At 43.0% G+C, this 20,215-nt stretch overlaps 1 protein-coding gene across 4 annotated transcripts in view; it reads right to left on the bottom strand.

Annotated features, from left to right (window-relative positions):
- IP6K1 (inositol hexakisphosphate kinase 1) overlaps positions 1-20,190 on the bottom strand; it is a 37,008-nt gene extending 16,818 nt beyond the window's left edge. For 3 of the 4 annotated variants that reach the window (XM_071439995.1, XM_071439994.1, XM_071439997.1), the window contains exons 1-3: positions 20,065-20,190; positions 19,618-19,672; positions 15,231-15,330 (exon numbers count right to left, since the gene is read on the bottom strand). The gene's annotated coding sequence lies outside the window, so the exon portion shown is untranslated. Of the gene's footprint in view, positions 1-15,230; positions 15,331-19,617; positions 19,673-19,823; positions 19,843-20,064 lie in introns of those variants that run through there. The other variant, XM_071439996.1, reaches the window with a different exon arrangement.
- Positions 20,191-20,215: the final 25 nt, after the last annotated feature.

Raw genomic sequence — 20,215 nt, 5'->3', positions numbered from 1 at the left:
ACATCTGGAACAGCATTAACAGCACCCTCCCACTCAACTCTGCTGCAATGGTACAACTGTTTGCAGCCTCACCATGAGCCAAACTAGGGAAGTGATCACAGTTAAAAATAAACCAGCACTCTGTTTTGTTTTTTTTAAGGATTACTTTTCAACCAGGTCAGATCCCCAATCTATTGTGCAGCTGTACAAACAGTTGTATCAGCACAAGGTGCCTGAATTGCTGATGGTTATCCTCGTGCCTCAAGCCAACGTTTGCATTCCCAGCTCACCTCATTGCATGGCTGCTGTAGAACAGGATCTCAGACCAAACAACACATAGGGGACTTGACTGCCACTGCTTGCAACCACGGAGGGTCTCTCCAGTGAGACAAAATGAGGTCACACTGATGTCTACCCTACAGCTAAGGCATGGCTACTGAGCTCCCTCAAGCTGTTGCTTGTCCAAAATTATATGTCATTTTTGCAGCCTGCACGCTGAAATAAACATAAAAACATGACTAACCAAGTCATTAATGAGAATGAACAGCTTTGGGGCAAGTTCTGAAACAAAACTCTCCCAGAAATTGCATAACCACTAACTATCTTGGTGATCTTCCATTCAAGAAACACAAGCCTACGTGATGTGCAGATTCCCACTAATTTGAAGACTGTGACATTCAAAGAGTGAACAGGGGAGCCTATATTCAGTTTTGGCAACTCTTCAAATTGCAGCTGAATTTTTATTTGAACATGGAAATACAAACAGAAATACTGACAATCAGAATAAGCACCAAGCAATGATGCCATGCTAGCACACTTTGGAAACAATTATGAGAGAAACAGACTGAAGTTTTCCCAAATTACCGGCTCAAATACTGTGAGACAAAAGCAACTGAAAATACCTCCTTTTTTGATGGTTACCTGGGAACCTACTGGGATCTCTGCTTTCAGCTGGTGACAGGTACCTGCATCAGAGACACACCATTGTGAGAGGCCTTCTCATTGAAAATGAGGCACAGAAAACTGAATAACCATACTTCTAGCATAGGACAGGAAGCACATTAATGAAATAGCTTCAGGAAATCAGCTTTCTACAGTTTCTGTTGTGTCTGCTCTAGAAGACAAAAAAATTAGTCTCTAAGCTCTTCAGCAGCCTTTTTTGTAGATGTCACCACATCAATCCATGAAGACACAGAACTGAAAAAATTGCTAACTGGCAAACCTTACCCTTTGTTACTTAGCATGCATCTCAGGCTATAGTTTCATGACATCTTAAGTAAATCTAAGTCAGCATTCTTCAAACCCATCCTCTCTCCTGAGTCAGCACTGGCACTCACTGATCCTGCTCAGAAACCAGCCTGGCAAACAAGTTAACCCGGAAAAAAAGAAAAGTTGTTTTTGCCAATGTGGCTTCCTGAACTGGTTTACTGCCAGTGCCCAACGAAAGTAAAAGGGGACAATCATTGAGCAGGGCAAGGGCAGGCACAAGAGGAGCAGGGCCAATTCCATTCAGCCCCAGCTGCCCTGCAAACACACGCTCAGAGAACAGTCTCACCCCCTGACTTTAAAGAGACGTGAGTTGTCCCTTGCAGCAGAAACATCATTTGACTTTTTCACCTCTCCTGACATCTTCTTTACACCAGCATCAGCACCCCTGCAAACAGCCACAATACGTACCCAATCTGGTAGGAAAACAAAGCAGCAATATATAAAACAAAACAAAAAGCCTTCAGTTTTCAGTTGGATCAGGTCCCTAATACATCTGGCCAACAATCCCCCAGCATCAAAACATGGGAGAAAGTGGGAACCAAGGCATAGCAAAACTCCATCTCCAAGCAACTGTGAAGCTGCTCTCTTACTCAACATAGATAAAATATCACAACATAACTACCTAATAGTTATACAAAACCACTTTGGTTCAAAAGATTTAAACAGTACATTAAAAAATCTGCAATCTAATTCTTTATGTTTTCATCTTCCACAACACACCATTAATATTTAAAACGTCCTATTTCCTCAAAAATAAATCTTTAATTTATTTGATACCAGCATTATTTTCAGAGCAAAAGAGCTGCTAAAATATATAGAGGAGAGTGAGGAAAGCCTGTTGTGATTAAATAGGGCATGACAAACAGCAGCAGCATGCACAAGCAGTACTGGGGAGCAAAGCCAGGGGGAACAGTGACAACAACATTATACAAACAACAAAGAATTCTTAGAAACTGCTGCCTGGGTTACATCCAAGGTTCTCTTTACCTTGGTTAAACTATTAAGAAAGTCACTTCAGAAAGCTGACCACTTCTGCACAACGAAGCTTTTTAGGAAGAGTTGATCCATCTAAAGGCCTCTGTGAGGAAACCACTGCAGCAGCTCCTGTGAAGCAATGGAGTTGCAACAACGCTGAAGGTGACACGAAGCTGGAACAAGTCATTCGTCCCCTGCCCCACCATGAAAGGGCTCTTGTGCCAACACAGGTCCAAAAAGCTGTGTCTGTGTACATATAGCCCTCAACTGCTGGGGAGCAGACACATCACCCTTGGCTGTGCACAGCAATTCCTCAGTGACAGGGACATCCTAGGGTGTCCTCAGGAGAATTCCACTAAGGTATGTTCCATGACTTGAGCCTCACACCCATTTCCTCATGTTCAACATCTGCTGTAGCAAGCTCTCACCACTGGCTTGGAACACCTAACTCTGGACACTGCATCCATCAAATCAGGGATTCCTGGAAGGCCCAGCTTTGCTTCAGAGATGCAGAAAATTCAGTTTTTAGTTGCCATCTTGCTGCCATGTGGAGGAAAGCACACAGAACAGTCTGGGCCACTGCCATGCAGAATTCATTCCTCCAAAGTTCAGAGATTAAGTTGTGGCTGCTGCTTGAAAAAGCAGCAAGTTTTCCATTGTATTTGGACAATCTTGCAGAAAAAGTAGGTCTTTAAAAGAAAATACTAAGTTCATGAGCAAATGCTGTAACTCTGTCCCAACACATCACTAAAATATCATAAATCACAAGGAAGAAGTTAATAAATTTCTGGCTTCTGACAGGCACTAACACTGAAAGTACTATACTTTAAATATCAAATACACGTATTACAGACTTTTTAAACATTAAGGAAATTTACTGAAGTTGTCACTTAAGACTGCATTTAGACATCTGAATTTCTCACAACTCTCCAACACAAGCAAAATACAGGTGCAACAAAATAGGGCAAAGGTAAAACTGTGGTGAAGCTGCAAAGCACTAAGTAGAAGCACATGGCTGTCCCCTTTAGATCAAAGTGTCTCCTGGGGAACAGACCACTATCTCCATACAGTGAGACTTCATAACCCTGTCACACAAGATTATCAACCCATATACACACAGCTGTCTTTTGGCAGGTAGTCAAACCTGAGGTAGTGGGAGTTTTACAGGGGTCAAGACTCTTGCAGGATTCATCTCAGTATATTTTCTGCTGCTGTGAGATGAAATATGAAAATGGGAGAGGAATTGATCACAGAGGCAACAGAGCTTTGCACAGGGAATGTTTCTCACCCCGCAAAAGGTGACCTTCCAAAGCCTCTGATTCTCCTCTGCCTTAAGAGGATTATGAATCCTACCCTTGGGAGACTTCTGCTCAGCTACCAGCCCACTGCTATTACACATTAACACTATGTCTTGTGTCCTCATTTCTATCAGCAGAGAGATATTAGAAAAACTTATAAGATGACTGCTCAAAGAGCAGACTTCTAATGGAATCTCTAATGCAAGTAGGGAAAGCCACAGCCAGTGATGTTTGGAGGAGACTCTTCTTTGTGCTGTCACACACCCAGCTGCAGATCTGCTTAGTGCTTCCCTGCTCAAACCCCAATTCAGCTTATCTGCACATGCAGGCTGCTGAGTACCCTGGAAGCAGACATTTCATCACGGAAAGACTGAAAAGCAGAGATCACCATATGCTAAAAAATGAGGGCAAGTGTGGTGAGTGCAGCTCACAGCTCCTCCACCCGGGTACCGAAGCAGAGCCTCAGCAGGCACCAAGCCCAGGTGGGCTGTCAGGAAGTGAGAGCAGCAGTGCCCTGCAAGAACATGCTGGCACTCAGAGGGAGAGCCAAGGAGCAGAATGCAGCACATTCAGTTACATAAATCCTTCTTTTTCACAGACATCAGACACCAAGAATTTGAGGACAACTTTCTCCCTGTTCTTTTGGGGCTTTTTTCACCTTCCAACAAGACACCATTTGGACACTTCTGAATGGAGTCTACAAAGCAAATCCCGAGTCTTGCCTAGACAATGTAACCAGGAATTCTTCCTCTTGCCACTTAACAGTGCACAGAGGTAAAGCAATCCATGCTGCTATAGAGGTGACCATATACATTTTTTTTATTCATAAGGTAATTAAAGTTACAATGCATTATGAATTCCACAATGAGAGAAAAAAAAAGAGTGGGGCTAGACATGAAGGGAAACCTCAACAGGAAGGAACACACTTCCAGCATCTCTGTGAATGGAGATTTAGGATGAGATTAGACACACATACAAGCCAAATCTAATGGACACAGTTCCCATTTGGGACAAATGGCAAAGTGTTCTCAGAAGGAAAAAAAAGCACTGCCTAACACAACAGATCTCAGATTCATCTGTAAGAACACTCCATGGTTTTGGCTGTTTCAGACTACACAATGCAATAGCAAAGTACAGTCAAGAGTTAAAGAGTTTTAATCAGTAACTGTACAGAGAAGCTACAGGGTTAACCACAGACACACAAAAGCCACAAGGAGCTGAACCCATGAAAAATAACTACAAAAGCCATAAACACAGAGGAGCTAAAATTACATTCCTTAGGCAGTTCTGATAAAATAAGGATGATCTATAGCTTTCCAAGAGACCACTAACTGAAAGACAAATGTAAGCAGCTTGTGGTGAACTGGTATTTTTAATACTGTTCTCAAGTTTTAAATTATGATGCTTTTAAAACAGAAAAAACAGCCTTGATTAGAAAGTCAGTTGCTGCAGATAATTGATCCTCACAGAAAAATACACAACTAGGACAAAAAAATGAACTCCTAATTGCTATTTTTGATTCTGCAGTGGCAAAAAACCTCAAGACCAGCATTATGTAAGACCATTAACCTCTTTGCTCATAACTGGCACCTTAATTTAGCACACTACCACACTAGAAAGCTTAAACTGAATTCTTAATTCCAATGCATACCACTGGCTGCAGCAAGGCAGTAATAGCAGTATTGGAAAGGGGGGAAAAAAAACCCAAAGCAAACACCACACACTGAATTTTGCAATTACAGTTCCTTGGGCATAAATATATATATACCTTAGCCTGACCAGATCTAATGACACAGTATTTTTTTCAGACCAGCAATCCTGAAAAGATTATCAGATGCTCCACAGTATCTTAGGAACACTGAAGAGAATTTAAAGTACACATTAGGTAAAGAAAACCTCCAGATCACCTTTCATAACAGCAAGTTTGTCAAACCCAAATAAGCTGTAACCCACTGAAAATAAAATTACTTTGTTTTGACTGATTATTTTTCTTCTTCTCAAACTAACCTCACAGCTTTCCAAACACATCCTCCCTAAGTATGACTGAAATCCCCAAAACTACCATGTATTTTCTTTAACTATAGTTCAGTGGCAATCACAAATACTCATGACTCAATGAAAAACAAAACAAGGTAATCTTGAAGAACATTCATGTGAACCTCCCCATTTCTTCCCAAGAAAAGACAGATTAATCTTCTACACTGATAATGAGCCAGACTGATGAATTTCAACCAGACAGCCTCTTAAATACTGTCTTCCATCCACTCTTATCACATTGTGGCAAAGGATGACATTCAGGAGGAAAAAAAAGAGTGATTAAGAGCCTACTTTCAGAAGCTAATGTCCTGTGGAAAGAGCTCTATGAATCACTCCTTCATCTGCCTCTGACTCCATTTACTCTTCAGAATTCCCTGCTGTGCTTGAATTCATACTCCACCCATCCAGTCTGTAATGTCCCAACTTGCACACAAGAACACTGTAAAACACCCAGTAAACTTAAGCTAAATGGCCCTAGTGCTCTTCCTCATCCACAAATCCGATTATTTTATCACAGAAGACAATGAGATGCGTCAGACACAACTTAGAGTCAGTAAATCCATACTAACTGTTCCCAGCCACATTCCTGCACATGTTTCACACAGGAAAGGTGTGCCAAAAGGACCTGAGCCATGACAGTCCCCAGGAGTCAAGTGAGATTGGCCACCCTGGATCATCCTTTGGGTCTAGTTTGAAAGTAATTGATCAGAGATGTGCCAGCACCTCTGTGACTTTTCCAAGATGACCAAGGCTGGCACTACAGCACCATCAGGTCCTGTGGGCTCCCATGGCTCCAGCTCTCTCAAGTAATCCCCCACTCTGTCTCCATTTGTTTCTGACTGCTGGTTCCTCTTTCAGCCTTGTCTCTAGACACGAGAGCCAGGAGACCTTGCAACTGAAGACCCACTCAGGCATAAAAACCACCAAACATCTCAAGGAAGTCTGTGCATCACTCATCCAGCCCCCCTATTCAGCAGAGTCTTTGTTTACCCTTTCACTGCCAGTGTAGAGGTAGAAGTTACGTCAAAACGATCAGGAATGTTGCAAAAAGCACTTCCTGTGAGAAAGGAGCTGTTTCCCCATTCAAAGACAGAAATGCAGACTAACATGGCCAAGTTTGTTCTGTCTGTATTCCAGGCTGTCAAAGAAATCCCAGGTCACTTTGCAGACATAAAACAAACTTGCTGGAGTTGCATGACCCCATTTCTAAAACATTTGGCAAAACAGCCTCCTTCTCACTCTTGGCCAGGCTGTATTTAGCAAATGGAAGTTAGGTCTGTAAAGAACAAACCCAGACTCCCCTGAAAATCCTAAAGAAAGCTGCATAGAGAAGCTTCTTTCCAGCTTTAATTAAGAATAAAAATCTAGATGACAGAATAAGGGAAGAAGGAACTAAGATTTTCACACACTTAGATGCCAACTGTCCAGATTGCTCTTGGTATAAAAATGAGGATGTTTTATGATGACTCCATCCTCTCATGGCTTTAACACCCATATCATTTCAGTGTATCAGATGAGAGGGAAGTGCAGGAGAGAACTCTCAGCTGTTGCAATGCTCCCCATTGGAGAGAAAGGAGAGGCAAGGCAGGGAAGGCTTGCAGCCCAGGTCCTGCTGCAGGCTCCTGGCACGGAGCAGGCGTCTCATGGTGCCACGCTCCCGCTGCCAGGGGGCAGGAGCGCCTGCTGGGCCTGAAAGCCAGCACGGAAGTGTCACCAAACCAAACAAAAGTACTTTTTATCAAACTCCACAACTCACAAGTCTCCCCTGCCCCCTTCTGGGAACAACATGGATTTGAAAACTTCAGTATCTTCTTCCAATGATAAAACTGTTTACTTGGGCAAACAACAAAAAAAAAAAACAGAGAGAGCTTTTGCCTCAAGCACGAGTCCCTTCAGCAAAGACGTGGATGTTATTAAATGCATCTCCTGCAGCAGCAGAGGCAGATTCAAACTGGATTTTCCTCACCCATACACTGAAGCCACTGTCAGGAACTCTTGCCTGCCAGAAAATGGCCAGACAACTCACTACAGCTCAACTCTTATGACTGAGCTGATTCACTCCCCAGGTCACGATGCAGATGCGCAATGCAGGCTCCCTGTCCTCTACCCCAATAACTCAGCACCTTATTGCCCAAAATAAAAAAATAATAGAAGAAGAAAGCATAGAAAAAATAGCAACTGCAGCAAAACTTGCATGATACACATTAACTGCTCAAAAACCTTCTCCACAAGTTATAGAAACCACATTCAATTAAGCTGTGACCTGACTTAAGCAAAAATCCGTTTGCAGTGACTGATTTATGTTGAGACTTTAAATGCTAAAGACAAACTAACTTCATTAGGGCCAGAGGCAAAATGTTCTCCCACCTGCCTCTTCCTACCACTGCTAACAAGAAAAACATCACTCTGCTGTTTATATGTGCAGTTTTCCATTTCACAATGCTTAAAGAAAAGTTGCTCTTTCCTCTTTACCTTCAGAGTACAGTCCTGCAATACTCTGCTGCTCAGAAAACTTACACAGATATTCAAACACTTCTCCTTTGTCTTTACCTTGCATGTAGACTACAGAGCAAAGCTAAGCCAAGACCCCACATCCCATTCCCACCTGAAACAAGAAGAAGGGAATTTCAAAGCATGGCTACTGGTAAGCAGGCATTTAGGATCTGTGAAGGGAATTTAGGATCCTTGAAGAGACTGACCCCACAGTCACGATCCAGACACTCCATCCAAAGAGCACATTGTGAACAGCAACACATCCTGTGCAAAGGGAGGGGAGAGCAAACTCAGCTGGTGAGGAGCAGAAGCTGGCTCCAGTACTCAGGAAGCAGCACAAATGTTTTGTTTCCTTAGGAATTAGGACAACATATAGATTTAAACACATCAAGTCTAAGAGTTATGCATCAAAACCAAACACAGACTTGCCACAAAGAACCATCACAAGCCAGCTAATCTCACCCTTAGGGCCTCTGTAAACCAGTGTTTGATTTGGTTCACTTCAAGCTCCCTGTAAAGCAGCTTTACAATTCCTATCATACACTGTGGGCTGTGACACCACTCTGATCCATCTCCTCCTCAGATCTATACATTGCCCTTTTTCTGAGCTGCCTGAGAATTAATTATATGGAAATGAACAGTGTTAGATAAGGGCATCCAAGCAACTGGCTCTCTTAAAGGAGCTGGGGACTGCAGGATCTCTGCCTTCAGAAAATCTGTGGCAATATCCATTGAGTGTTGTTAGAGAATGAGTTTAAGACCTGAACAAGCAAACACTCATCTTCTCACTTCTGTGGTCAGAAACAAACATCTGCTCAGCCATAGCCTGGGCTCTACCCCTCTGCCTCTTGTCACCACCAGATCACATCAGAGCAGCATCCTGACTGAGAATGTCCTGCCAAAGTTGTAGGGGATGCACAAACAGTAGCTCTGAACAAAAAGATTAGCAGTGTGACTTTTAATGTGTTGTCTGCTCCACCTATCCCTCCATGGAATGCAAGGCACTAACAGCTTCACAGCCTCATGTGAGCTGGAATTTCAGTACCCAAGAGGACTTTAATCTCACATATGCAGACAGAGATACACCAGGGCATTTTGGCAGTTACAACAGCATTTGAGATGACTGGAGGGGCACACACATCAGAATTTTCTCTTTCTCTGACTGTGAAGATAAAGCTAAACAAACATTTTGCCTCAGCTACACTTGTCTTTTTCTACACAGGGAAGCAGAAAACACTTACATTTGGCAGGTCCTTAATGGCATCCTGCAGTTTTATCAGACAGCACAACTTCTGTCTGAACACTGGTAAAATACTCAAAGCCATGAGAAATGCAGCAATTCTTACATCTCTCTGCTGAAACCTGACAAGTCAGCAAAGCGCTTAGTTGATTTGGTTAACAGATTCTTTAGATATCTTTTAGATAACCATAATCTACCTGAGCTTACCCAAATGGAAAGGAAAGAACCAGGAATAGGCTACTGGTTGATATTTCCACTGAATGTTTCCATGATCTTGGTAAAACCATTCAGTTGTGGTGTACTTCAGCCAGCAGAAAAACAGCTTCTCAGAAAGAACAATTTACTTGACTATCTTGCTACTTTTAAACCATTCTTTAAAGCCAGAAGTCTGGTAATCATTTCACTTTTCCTGATCCCCCTGCACTTCATTTCAACTTAGTCTTGCCTGTTAATTAAAATCCTCAAAATCTAAAGAATTTGTGTCCCAGTACATGAACAACTGAATTGGTTCTGTTAAGGTGGACTCAAATTAGGGCATCTCTTTTGAATGAATGTGGTGCTGCTTGGCCAAAAATTCAAATCCTTGAGCAACTTTTCTGTTTATATGGCAGAAACAGAAAGACAATCTAGGAGCACATCAGTCCAACAGAAAGACTAAGGGGAATAAAAGCAAGATTATCCAAACAAGCTCACTTCACCCTGGTAAACAAATTCTTGTGCCAAAAGCACAAGGAGCAGTTGTTATCTAGTGGTTTGTTCTGCTACTGTAATTCTGAGACATTGCTATAAACAAAATGTGGGGCTTTCTTGAATATCTGAAAAGGCTCAGAGAAATGCAAGGCAGTCAGTTATACAGTACTCCAGATTATACCAATGCTCAGACACCACTTAATTTACTGTATGAGAAAATGGAACTGCAGATTGCCCTGTAATTTCAAGTAGATACCCATGCTACAATAAATATACCAAGGTTTGTATGGATAGGTAAAATTTTCTATGCCCAACTGAGAGATGCCCTCCTCTCTCACTGCAAACCAATCTAACTTCACATTGCCAATGAAAAAATTAATTCAGCTGGAAAAGGCATATTTTGGGCCCCACTTTATCCATTTTTTTTTTTCTTGAATAAAGCACTACTCACAACGACAAGGAAAGCATTCCTCACCCTTTACCCTCTCAACACCTCCAGCAAAACAAGCTTTACCCTTAGAAGTGTCATTTTATCACTATCAGTGCCTCTACATGAAGGGATTCCACAGGCAGAACCTCTCTAGGTAAGGATGAACATGCTGATTAATGCAGCTGTCCCAGCAGTTGTGGCAGAAACAACGTTATAAGCACGTCCATAGGGAGTTCCAGCCACATAATCACGTTGCAAATCCATGCCCCCTACTTGATACCAGTTTAATTTCCCTAAGCAGGTGACCCTTGAGGGTCACAGACAAGAAAACATGAGCTGTAACTTCTCAACTGAACACTTCACTGTGATTTTTTCTCCACAAGGAAGTACCAAAGGAAGGTACATTCTCATATACAGTATATTCTCTTGTACTGTCAACCTAATTAAAAAAAAAAAAAAAACAAACTAAAAACACTGAAAAAGAAAGAGAAAAAAAACCAAGCTCTGCATTAGGAGGGAAAAAAAATCTCAATACAAGTGCTACAAGAAAGTTAATAATGCCATGGAAAATTCAAGGATAAAGGGCAACATTTCATTTTTGAAGTTTGGGATGGGAAATAATGAGGTCTGTCATGGCAAATATACTTTAGACAAAGACAGTGCACTAAATCTGGTACTTAATTTAAGTAGAATATATGACATAGTATCTGATGGGACTGAAAGCTAAGGTAGTCATTTCATTTGAAACCAGATAAAACCCTAAACACAATTTCATACAAGGATACTCTCATCCCTTCAATATGGCAGAACACACATGACACACAACCCAGGGTCATGGAAAGGATTTTGATCTGGGCCTGATGTTATCCTGTAACTCTCCTGAGGATCAGCATAATCTGCAAGGCTTTCAATCACTCATACTGAAAATCTTAAAGCTGTTAAAACACCTTAGAGTTGTTTTGTGGCTTGCAGCATGTTCTGGAAGGTAAAGGACAAAGAATTAACAGGAGGCCCAGCGAACTGAGTGGAAATGAAAGGCAATCTGAACCTGAGGCTGTCTTCTCAGGAGACACATGCATCAGAAAATCACAACTTCAAGCTTGGCAAGGTGCTACATTTTACGAAGGACAAAACCTGGCACTTAAAAATGTCTTCAAGATTATTTTACCCAATCAGGAGCCAGTACAACCATCCTTTGGTACTTTCTTCTAGCAAACCTCACACTGCCAAGGTATCCAATGCAACTTGGCTTCGCAAAAGGAAATATCCAAGAAGGGAGCTCAGAACACAGTTCACTCCACTGTATTTCTCAAGCATCTTCCAAAGGGACATTTAATATTCCAAATCTTCATTATTACTCTCCTATACAGTAACCTGGGCAGCAGGCCCCTTAAAATGCTTTCCCACACCAACCAGCTCTGTTTGAGGGTTTGAAACAAGGAACTTCTCCTCTTCATTTGAAGTGAAGAATCAGACAAACAAAGCCTATATTTAACTTCCTGTTCACTGAAGCAGTCGTAAACAAGTCCCTGTAAACACTCTACAGGTCACAAATTCCCAACATCTTATCTAAATGTTAAGCTGCTGAAGTGGATCTCAAAGCTCCTTCCAACAAGCTTTCTAGTGTGCCACTTACAACAACTGAGGCCACTGGTTATGTAAGAGATGCAAAGCCAAAGCAAAAAGAAAGTATGTTAAACCTCATATGTCAAATTGGTTTGTAGATGATTAGATGCAGCACCTGCATATCCATAAAAAAATCTTCTGCCCCATACACTGAAAAAGCACAGCACACTCATCTAAAAGTCACACGGATTAGGGCAAGTTTGTTTTTAACAGCAAAACCTGTCTCAAGTGTACTACAGCTACCTTAGCTTTTCACACTAAGTTCTTCTAAAGACACTGCAAGACCATGCTGCAGGTTGGTTTGGGTTGAGTTTTTTCCTACAAAATAACAGTCTGCTAAATCAGATGTATTCTCACAGCCACAATACATCACAGGCTGTATATAGCTAGGGAAAGCCAATTTCCCTTTCATTTTCTCTTCCAGATCAATACAGTGTGATAACATGTGCCAAAAGCATATCATATCAGGCTGAAAAACACAAAATAACAAGCATAATAGGTGGAAAATAACACAGAGTTCTCTTCCTTGAGAATCATAAAAAAACTGCAAATGACAGGAAACCTGAAACAAAGTGCTTTGCACTCATACAAGATTCAGCCTGGCAAGCTCACTACCATGGGACACCAATCTTTGGCAGATTTCTTAAAAGGTTTTGAATTTTCTTCTGGTTGTCATGTCACAATGGGATGAACTCAAAAAAACAAAGTCTCAAACACTTAACCATCTAAGCTGTGATCTTTAATTGCCAGGTTTTAGGAAGGTATTTTAACTACAGTGAATAAAAACCTTGGTTCACTTTTGGCTGGTGAATGATACAATACCATTAACTATTTTAACTAAGAATATTTGACTCAAGCTGCAGTCACAAATCAGAACTAATTTTTAAGACAACTGATTTTTGTCATTAGGTGAACCAAATTGTCAATAGGTTCAGTTTTCTAAGCTGCTGAAATTCATTGCAAGTGTCAGTGCTAAGCATGCACAAAACTAAACACAGACCACAGGAATGGAAATTTCTGTGATTGTACTTAACTAAAGCTAAGAATAATTAAGGAGAAAAACAGAAACCCCCAAGTGCTGTTATTACACAAAAAAAACCCAAAAAACAGTGTGCAGAGCACCTGAAGAAAAGTGAAAACTATTCAACTCTGCATGATGCACAACAGTGATACCTATTCAGTCTGACTAAAATAGTTAGAGGTTTTTCCTCAGTTCTATAAAAATAAAAGATGCATAAAGCATGCTTGATAATGCTTATTGGTTCACATTTAGCTTACTGTCAAATTTTAATAAGTGTATTCAGGTCAACACTTGTGGTAAGAACTGTAAAATACTAAGACCTCAATTACATAAAGAAGATTTATGCCCAAGTAAAGGAAATGCCACTTGCACAGCACAAGAAAACACAATATCTGCTTCTAATGGAAAATAAAGTAAACCACTCCATTATTTGCAAAAGTAAAGGGATCCATAAACATTTTATACAGTGTAACACTTAGATTAAGTAAAATCCACATCTTTGAGACAAACATGATGTGGATTTTATTACAGGAAGCGTGGGAGTGTTTAAGAAACTATCTAAAAAAAAACCTGCATATGTATTGTTTCAACATAAACTGAGCTTCAGACTGCTTCAACAATTCTTCTGGGACAGACTCAAAACACTCAAGTTAAAAGTTATTTTTATTTCCCTATTTGTGGTATGAGAGTCAGCCCCAGTGAATTCAACAGGTCTATTCCTCAGATGTGTCACTCAGCTTTACACAAAGACCACAGCTTGGAAAAGTGCAATAAACCTTTCAGCAAGCAGCAGTGCTGTGAGGGTCTTCCAAAGCTCCAAGACTTTACCATGTTTTTAACCAACAAACCAGTGCAAGACCAGCATATCTCATCTTCTGCAAGAGCTGCAGCAATTTCATGGCAGTTACTCGGTGGTTTGATTCAGACACTGAGTAAGACATGGGACTATGCAGCCCCCAGGCTTTTCTCCCAAATCCTTCCTGCTTTAAATAACTCCCTGACATCTGCACTCGGTGGTGCACTGATTTTGGTGCTCAAAGCTGCTTATCACCTATAGTTAGCTGTAATGAGATCATGACTGCTCCCCACACGTGCTTAAGCTGCTCAGACAGTACTGTCAAAGGACACTGAACAAACAGCCAGTCCTACCTTCTTGTGCCCTTTTTAAGATTTCTGAACTCGCTTTTGGAAATGCTTGGCAATATTTTGATACCAACAATGGAATAACATTAATTGGAATTAAAGATCACATGATATTTTGCATTAATGTACTCTGGAAGTTTAAAAAATTGGGGAAAATGAAGCTCAGCATAGAACCATGGTGGAGGTGAGAAAAAGAGAAATGCCAGAACAGAATATATAAGCTATATAGTAATTTAGCTTTAGATCAGCACTCAAGTCAGCAGTGACAGACACAGGAGCATGCCCTGGAGAGAAGGCACCATGTGCCTCCTCTCCCTACCCCAGAGAGGTACTTGTGGAGCTCAGCTTCCCTGCTCATTACCTTCTGCATTTCAAACTAAGACCATTACCCACCAGGTCAGGGGCTTCCCCACCAGGAAACTGAACTGTGTGACAACCACTACTTAAACACACCATGTCTAAAGAAAACAAGGTCATTTGAGTCTGTTTATACCACAGGTATACTGAGTCATATCTTTGTTGATAAAGAGCTGGGGGAAAACAAATATGATTGACTTTCTTCCAAATTCAGGACAGCACGAAGTAACCTCTGTGAAACTGGAAGACTATCAGATCAGCCTTATCAACTTTCAGCAAACTAACCTCTGAAAAGAAAGAAAAAAGCACACAATGATAAGAATTCTGAAATCATCATAAGGTGATTCAGCTGCAAATCAGCCACCTGAATGGCCAGAATTACTAGAGCATGAGTGAGCCTCCGATTCTTGGAAGTTTAGTTCTTATTACAAAGAACTGACGCCAATTTGGTCAATGAACAGGACTGAATTTTTCACTCAGTGCTACTGCACTTACCTGGGTGTTCCTGTAGTATCCTTCAAAAACAAGAGCAAAACTCCCACAAACTGTGTCTACATATCCTTACTTGAAGGGTAAAATTCCAAAGGGAGAGGTAAAAAGCAAGCAGTTTATTTCACTTTGCATCTCTAAGATGGCTGCATGTGTATTCTGAACAAAACAGAAAGAAGTTACCTTGGAGATGTCACCCAAGCTCCTTTGGCTGAGCAGTCACTGGAATATGGAGCCAACTTCTCACAATCAAGAGGGAGCAGGACCCCAGAAGCAAGTCAGCCTGTGAAACGATGTATGGAAACAAGTTAGCAAGTCCTAAATTAGATTTTATTTAGAACTTTACTTGCTTGTCAATTCAGAATGTTTGAGAGCATGCCTTCCCTAGCGACTGGGACTGGAACTCACAAGTTCCTTTAAGGAAGCAAATGCTCTCACTCATTCCTGTGGGCTCTGGCAGATGCTCTTTACCAAACCCACCAGTTGGGCTGAGGGGACACTCTGTCCCCAGTAGCCTCAGCCACCCTTAGCTGAAAATTCCCAACCAGGGTGGAACAGAGCAAGATCCATGACTGCTCCTCACCAGGCAGGGATGGGCACTAGGCAAGAAAGGCTGGAGCAGAGGATATTAAACCCCAGCAGCTGAACAGGCCTGGTTGTAGGCCCCAACACAGGGGAGGCAGCATTTGGCAAAGCAGCAGGACAGCTGGTGAAGGAGATAACCTTTCTAACTACAAAAGCTAAATCAGAGACAGCTTAGCTACTGCAGCTCCCAAGCACGTGCAGTGACGTCCTGCCAGGACAGACACATCCATATCATAACCTCTTTCACTGCTTTTATCAGATTTGGTTGAGGATCTCCTACTAATATAATTATGGCAGCTATGTCCATGTGATTTTTTAACAAAAGAACTGCACTCATTTTAACTACTGTGGGCATATTATACAGCTAGAGAGACACCCTGGATTAGCAAAGCTTATTCCTTTACTCCCAAAGAAGGGGTTCAAACATTAATGACACCACATACTGATGGGGTGATGCAAAATAAATGCAAGCTTAAGAAGGTTGTCTTTTACACACAGTTCATACCACTCAAAATGCATACAGAGGAGCCTGTGGAAATGAATGAAGGCAAAGGACTTGCACCTCAGTACCATCTGCAGAGTGGTTCACAACAGCATGGACTACACAGGAAGCACAGGCAGCCCAACACACTGATTAGGAGAATTGCATCTCTTAGGAAGCACATCTACCCGAAGAGCACACTGGGAGCACCAAGAATAACAGCTGCTGCCACATCAGAACGGCACAACACCGCGCACAGGCGGTGCTGCAAAACAGAAACCAAGCAGCCACGCACACACACTTCCTCTGCCTCCTCCACCACCCCTACGGCAGCAGCAACAAACCTGATATTAAACACTGGCCAGCATCCTGCTCTGCATTCCTGTCACATCAGGAATAGAAATGAGGGAGACTGCTAGCTGCTCCTCCATAGAGCTGAAGGGCTCCTTCAGTTTGCAGCACGTAACACAAACACTCCACATGACTCTTGCAGAGGGTTCTGTTGCATTTTCTTTTCTTTTGCTCCTTTTCTCAAGCTCGCTAGGGACCCTCTGTACTTACTAGACTTGTTTTTGATACATTCCCTCTCAAAGACTGAGAGGTCAGAAATAAAAGCAGTTGTTCCTAGACATGCCACACTATATAAACAAGCAAGCAGAGAGCCACACACAAACTCTGCAAGTCAAGTTCAATGCTAAACCCTGCCCAGCACCAATGTGACACTGTCAAATGTAAGAGCAAACAAATCAGGCTGCAGCTTTTTGTCAATACTAACTTCTGAGACTACAAATCCCAGCATTAGCACTCCACTGAGATGCTCACATCTCCAACACGTTATGAGCTAATCCCTGATGGACAGATTGGGGGAATCTACTGACAGCGAGTGAAGTGCCTGCGTTACACTGCAATAATCAAGGCCTCTGTCAGATGTTCCATGGCTTCAATATCTGCATTTCAACCACAGACGGAAGAAACACACCTTCTCTAGAGCATGGGTTCTGGATATCCAATTCAAACTTAGCACCTACATTTGTTATCTTAGTGGAAGGCACAGTGAGTGCCATCCCATACCCAGCATGCCAGTCAGAATCCACCAGATCCACAAAAACCTTTAGGCACAGAGAAACTAACTAAACACCGACATCTGAAAAGTGATCAAACCTTTTTACAAACATTTGGTGATCCACTGGACCAAAGAGACTGTGCTCTGTAAGCAGATGGTCAACAAACAGCCCCCAGCTTGTACAGGGCTCCTCATCTGGCACCAGTCAAGCTCAACAAGGTCACATTTCAAGAGTTTGATCATTTCACCCAAAAGGAATAAGCTCTATTTGTGGGAGAAAAGGAAAGAAACAAACCAGGCAGCTCAGATGGGATGAGCAGAGCATAAAACTGCCTGATTAAGAAGAAATCACAACAGTTGTTTAAAAGACCAATTAGCTGATTAAGGGCACAGGTACTACTCCAGCCTGGGCACTTTTGTGACCTCTGAGTGCTTGCTACTCTAACCTTGACTTTTCACTACGTGCAATGCAAGGCAGAATAACTTCCAAGTCAGCTGACTTGCACAATCTGCCAAGAGAGGGGATCTCAAAGCACATCTAACTTTTCCTTCTAAAATATTTTTATAAGAAGGACATGTCCAGCGCTGTCCACCTGATGATCAGGCACACAATGATTCACAGAAGCAGAAGAGAAGCATGGGCACTACTGTTCCATTTAATTTTTGAATATATGTAAAAATGTGGTTTAAAATTATATTTATATGCAAGAAAATAGATAATGTAAAAGTACATTGTTGGACTCTTTACACAGTCACACTGCAGATTACCCTGAACTCACATAAGACCCCATTCCAGCACCAGCCCCATCTCCCTTGCACCTGCAAAATCATTTATGTACTCACAGAGCTGGGTAGAAAAACAGACAGTTTGTCTTTAGCTTGATCAGTCTGTAAGTCAGGGAACTCTCATTCTCACCTGCACGGGCATAAGCAACAAGGCAAGAACCTCCCATGGGTTGCAGTCTATACTTACACGAGCTGAAGCACTTGTGAAACCACATATGGAACGTGAAAGTGGTGACCAGAAGCAGATCTTAAAAACTGTCCCCTTTCTTATCTCAACAGATAATCATGCTCACTTCCTCTTCTTCTATGCAAGAAACACGCAGAACTGCCACAAAGTGCCTAATGAAAAACCAGAGGGCCCAGGAGAGTGTCCCACCAGCATATCCTCTCTTTCCTTCAAAGATTCCTACACCAACAACCTTGTATACATCAACTTCCCCTCCAGGAGCTAAGGATCACTTCCCCTGCTCTCCCAAAAGTCCTTACTAGACAGGAAGCAAAGGCAAGGCCATGAAAAAGGACATTTCACATCACCCTAACAGGCTCTAACCAGGATAGCATAGGCTGTTCATCCATGCACCTGGAAATGGTTGTGCTGAAAAAGCTGAGAGGGTGTGAAACACCCTCCAAGAAAGGAAAAGAAAAAATAGCATTAGGACAATTCAATACATTGACCAAACAAGGATTTGATGCAGTTGAAAATGCAACCCAACGTTATCTTGCTTTATAAAGCTCACAACTAAATCTTTTCATAACCTACCACTTTCCTTCCAGCTCCAAAACAAAGCACTTACCTTAGTTCAGAGCTAAACTAACCTAGAAAAATACTTCACGATCAAAATAATAAGAAATTGTTACATGGGACTAAGAGAGACCTATTTAGGATTACAATGACAACATGCAATAATGATACACCTAATTCTAAAACACTTTAAATCTCCCAACAGAATTTCTATAAAAAGGAAAGCAGAATCTTAATTCAGTGATAAACAACAAGAATACCATTATTTTTCTCCATCAAAAGCCTGACCAAACACACAAGTGTTAGTATATCAGCTGCAGGTGACAGTTCACTACAATGAGACTTTCCAAACATACTAGTGCATATTATTTTGTGAGACGAGCTACTAACCATGTTTACATGGCCCTAACGATCACAGAAACATTACACTAAAAATGAACAGAGACCCAAGCCCCCACCATTCCTGCACCATTCAGTGTTTTGTTTGCAAAGGCCAATTATTGGAATCCAGCTCTGGAAGCTCTGAACACCAAGTTAAGCCAGGTGAACCTGAAGGGAGGAAAAGCAGATGGAGCAAAAAAAGAGCAAGACAGGTTGAAATGACAAAAGCAGCACATACTAAAGCATATTGCTCGGGAGGAAAAAAACAACAACAACAACAAAAAAAAAAGAGCTGATGCTGAGCTTAAAAATGAAGGAATATGGACCCAGTACCACCTACCCTAATTCAACCCCCACCTGGGAAACCCCGGGGAAGGCTGGTCCCGGTCCAGGGCTGCAGACCCAGTCACTCAGGGGGACTGCCAGGCACTCCGGGTGTCCCCACCGGGGCAGCCAGCGCTCCCGGGCCACCCACACCCCTCCCGTGCCGGGGGCAGCACGGACGGGCCCCCAGCCCCACCGGCCTGCTCACCATGTTGGTTTCATGTTACCGCCGCGGTTTCCGAGCTCCTTCCTGCGCGCAGCTCCTGTGGAAGGGAAGGAAGGGCACAAAGGGAGGGGACGCTCGCTCTGCCCGCTAGGCAGGGCCCTGCCCCGGCACCGCGCTGCCCAGCCCGGGGAACCCCGCCCCGGCCATACCCCAGGCGGGCCCCGCAGGGGAAAGCACCCGGCTCTCACCCACGCACACACGGGGACGAAGCGGGCTCTCCCCAGCCCCTCCGCACAGGGCCGCGCACGGACCCCTCCACTCCAGGCCCATCCCGGTGCTCGCTGCCCCCTCAACCCGGCTGCTCACGGGGCCGTGCCTGTGTGCCCCCTCTCCCTTCACGGGGCCGCACCCGGGGCTCCCCTCACGGCAGCGCGCTCGGCTCAGCCCCCCGCCCGGCAGCCTGGCCAGTCCCCGCCCGCCGCGGCTCACCGGGGCCGGCGCTGCCTGCCCGGCCGGGACACCGGAACGCGGAGCCCCAGCGCCGCCGCTCCCCGCCGCCCGAATCAACAACAAGATGGCGGCGCCCGGGAGGGCGGGGCCCGGCGCTGGCCGTCATAGCAACCGCGCCGTCCAAAGCCCG

The sequence above is a fragment of the Agelaius tricolor genome, unplaced genomic scaffold (genome assembly GCF_023055355.1).
Source record: "Agelaius tricolor isolate 1412-34295 unplaced genomic scaffold, bAgeTri1.0.p SCAF_14, whole genome shotgun sequence".
NCBI lineage: Eukaryota > Metazoa > Chordata > Aves > Passeriformes > Icteridae > Agelaius > Agelaius tricolor.
This window is presented reverse-complemented; position numbering and strand designations above follow the sequence as displayed.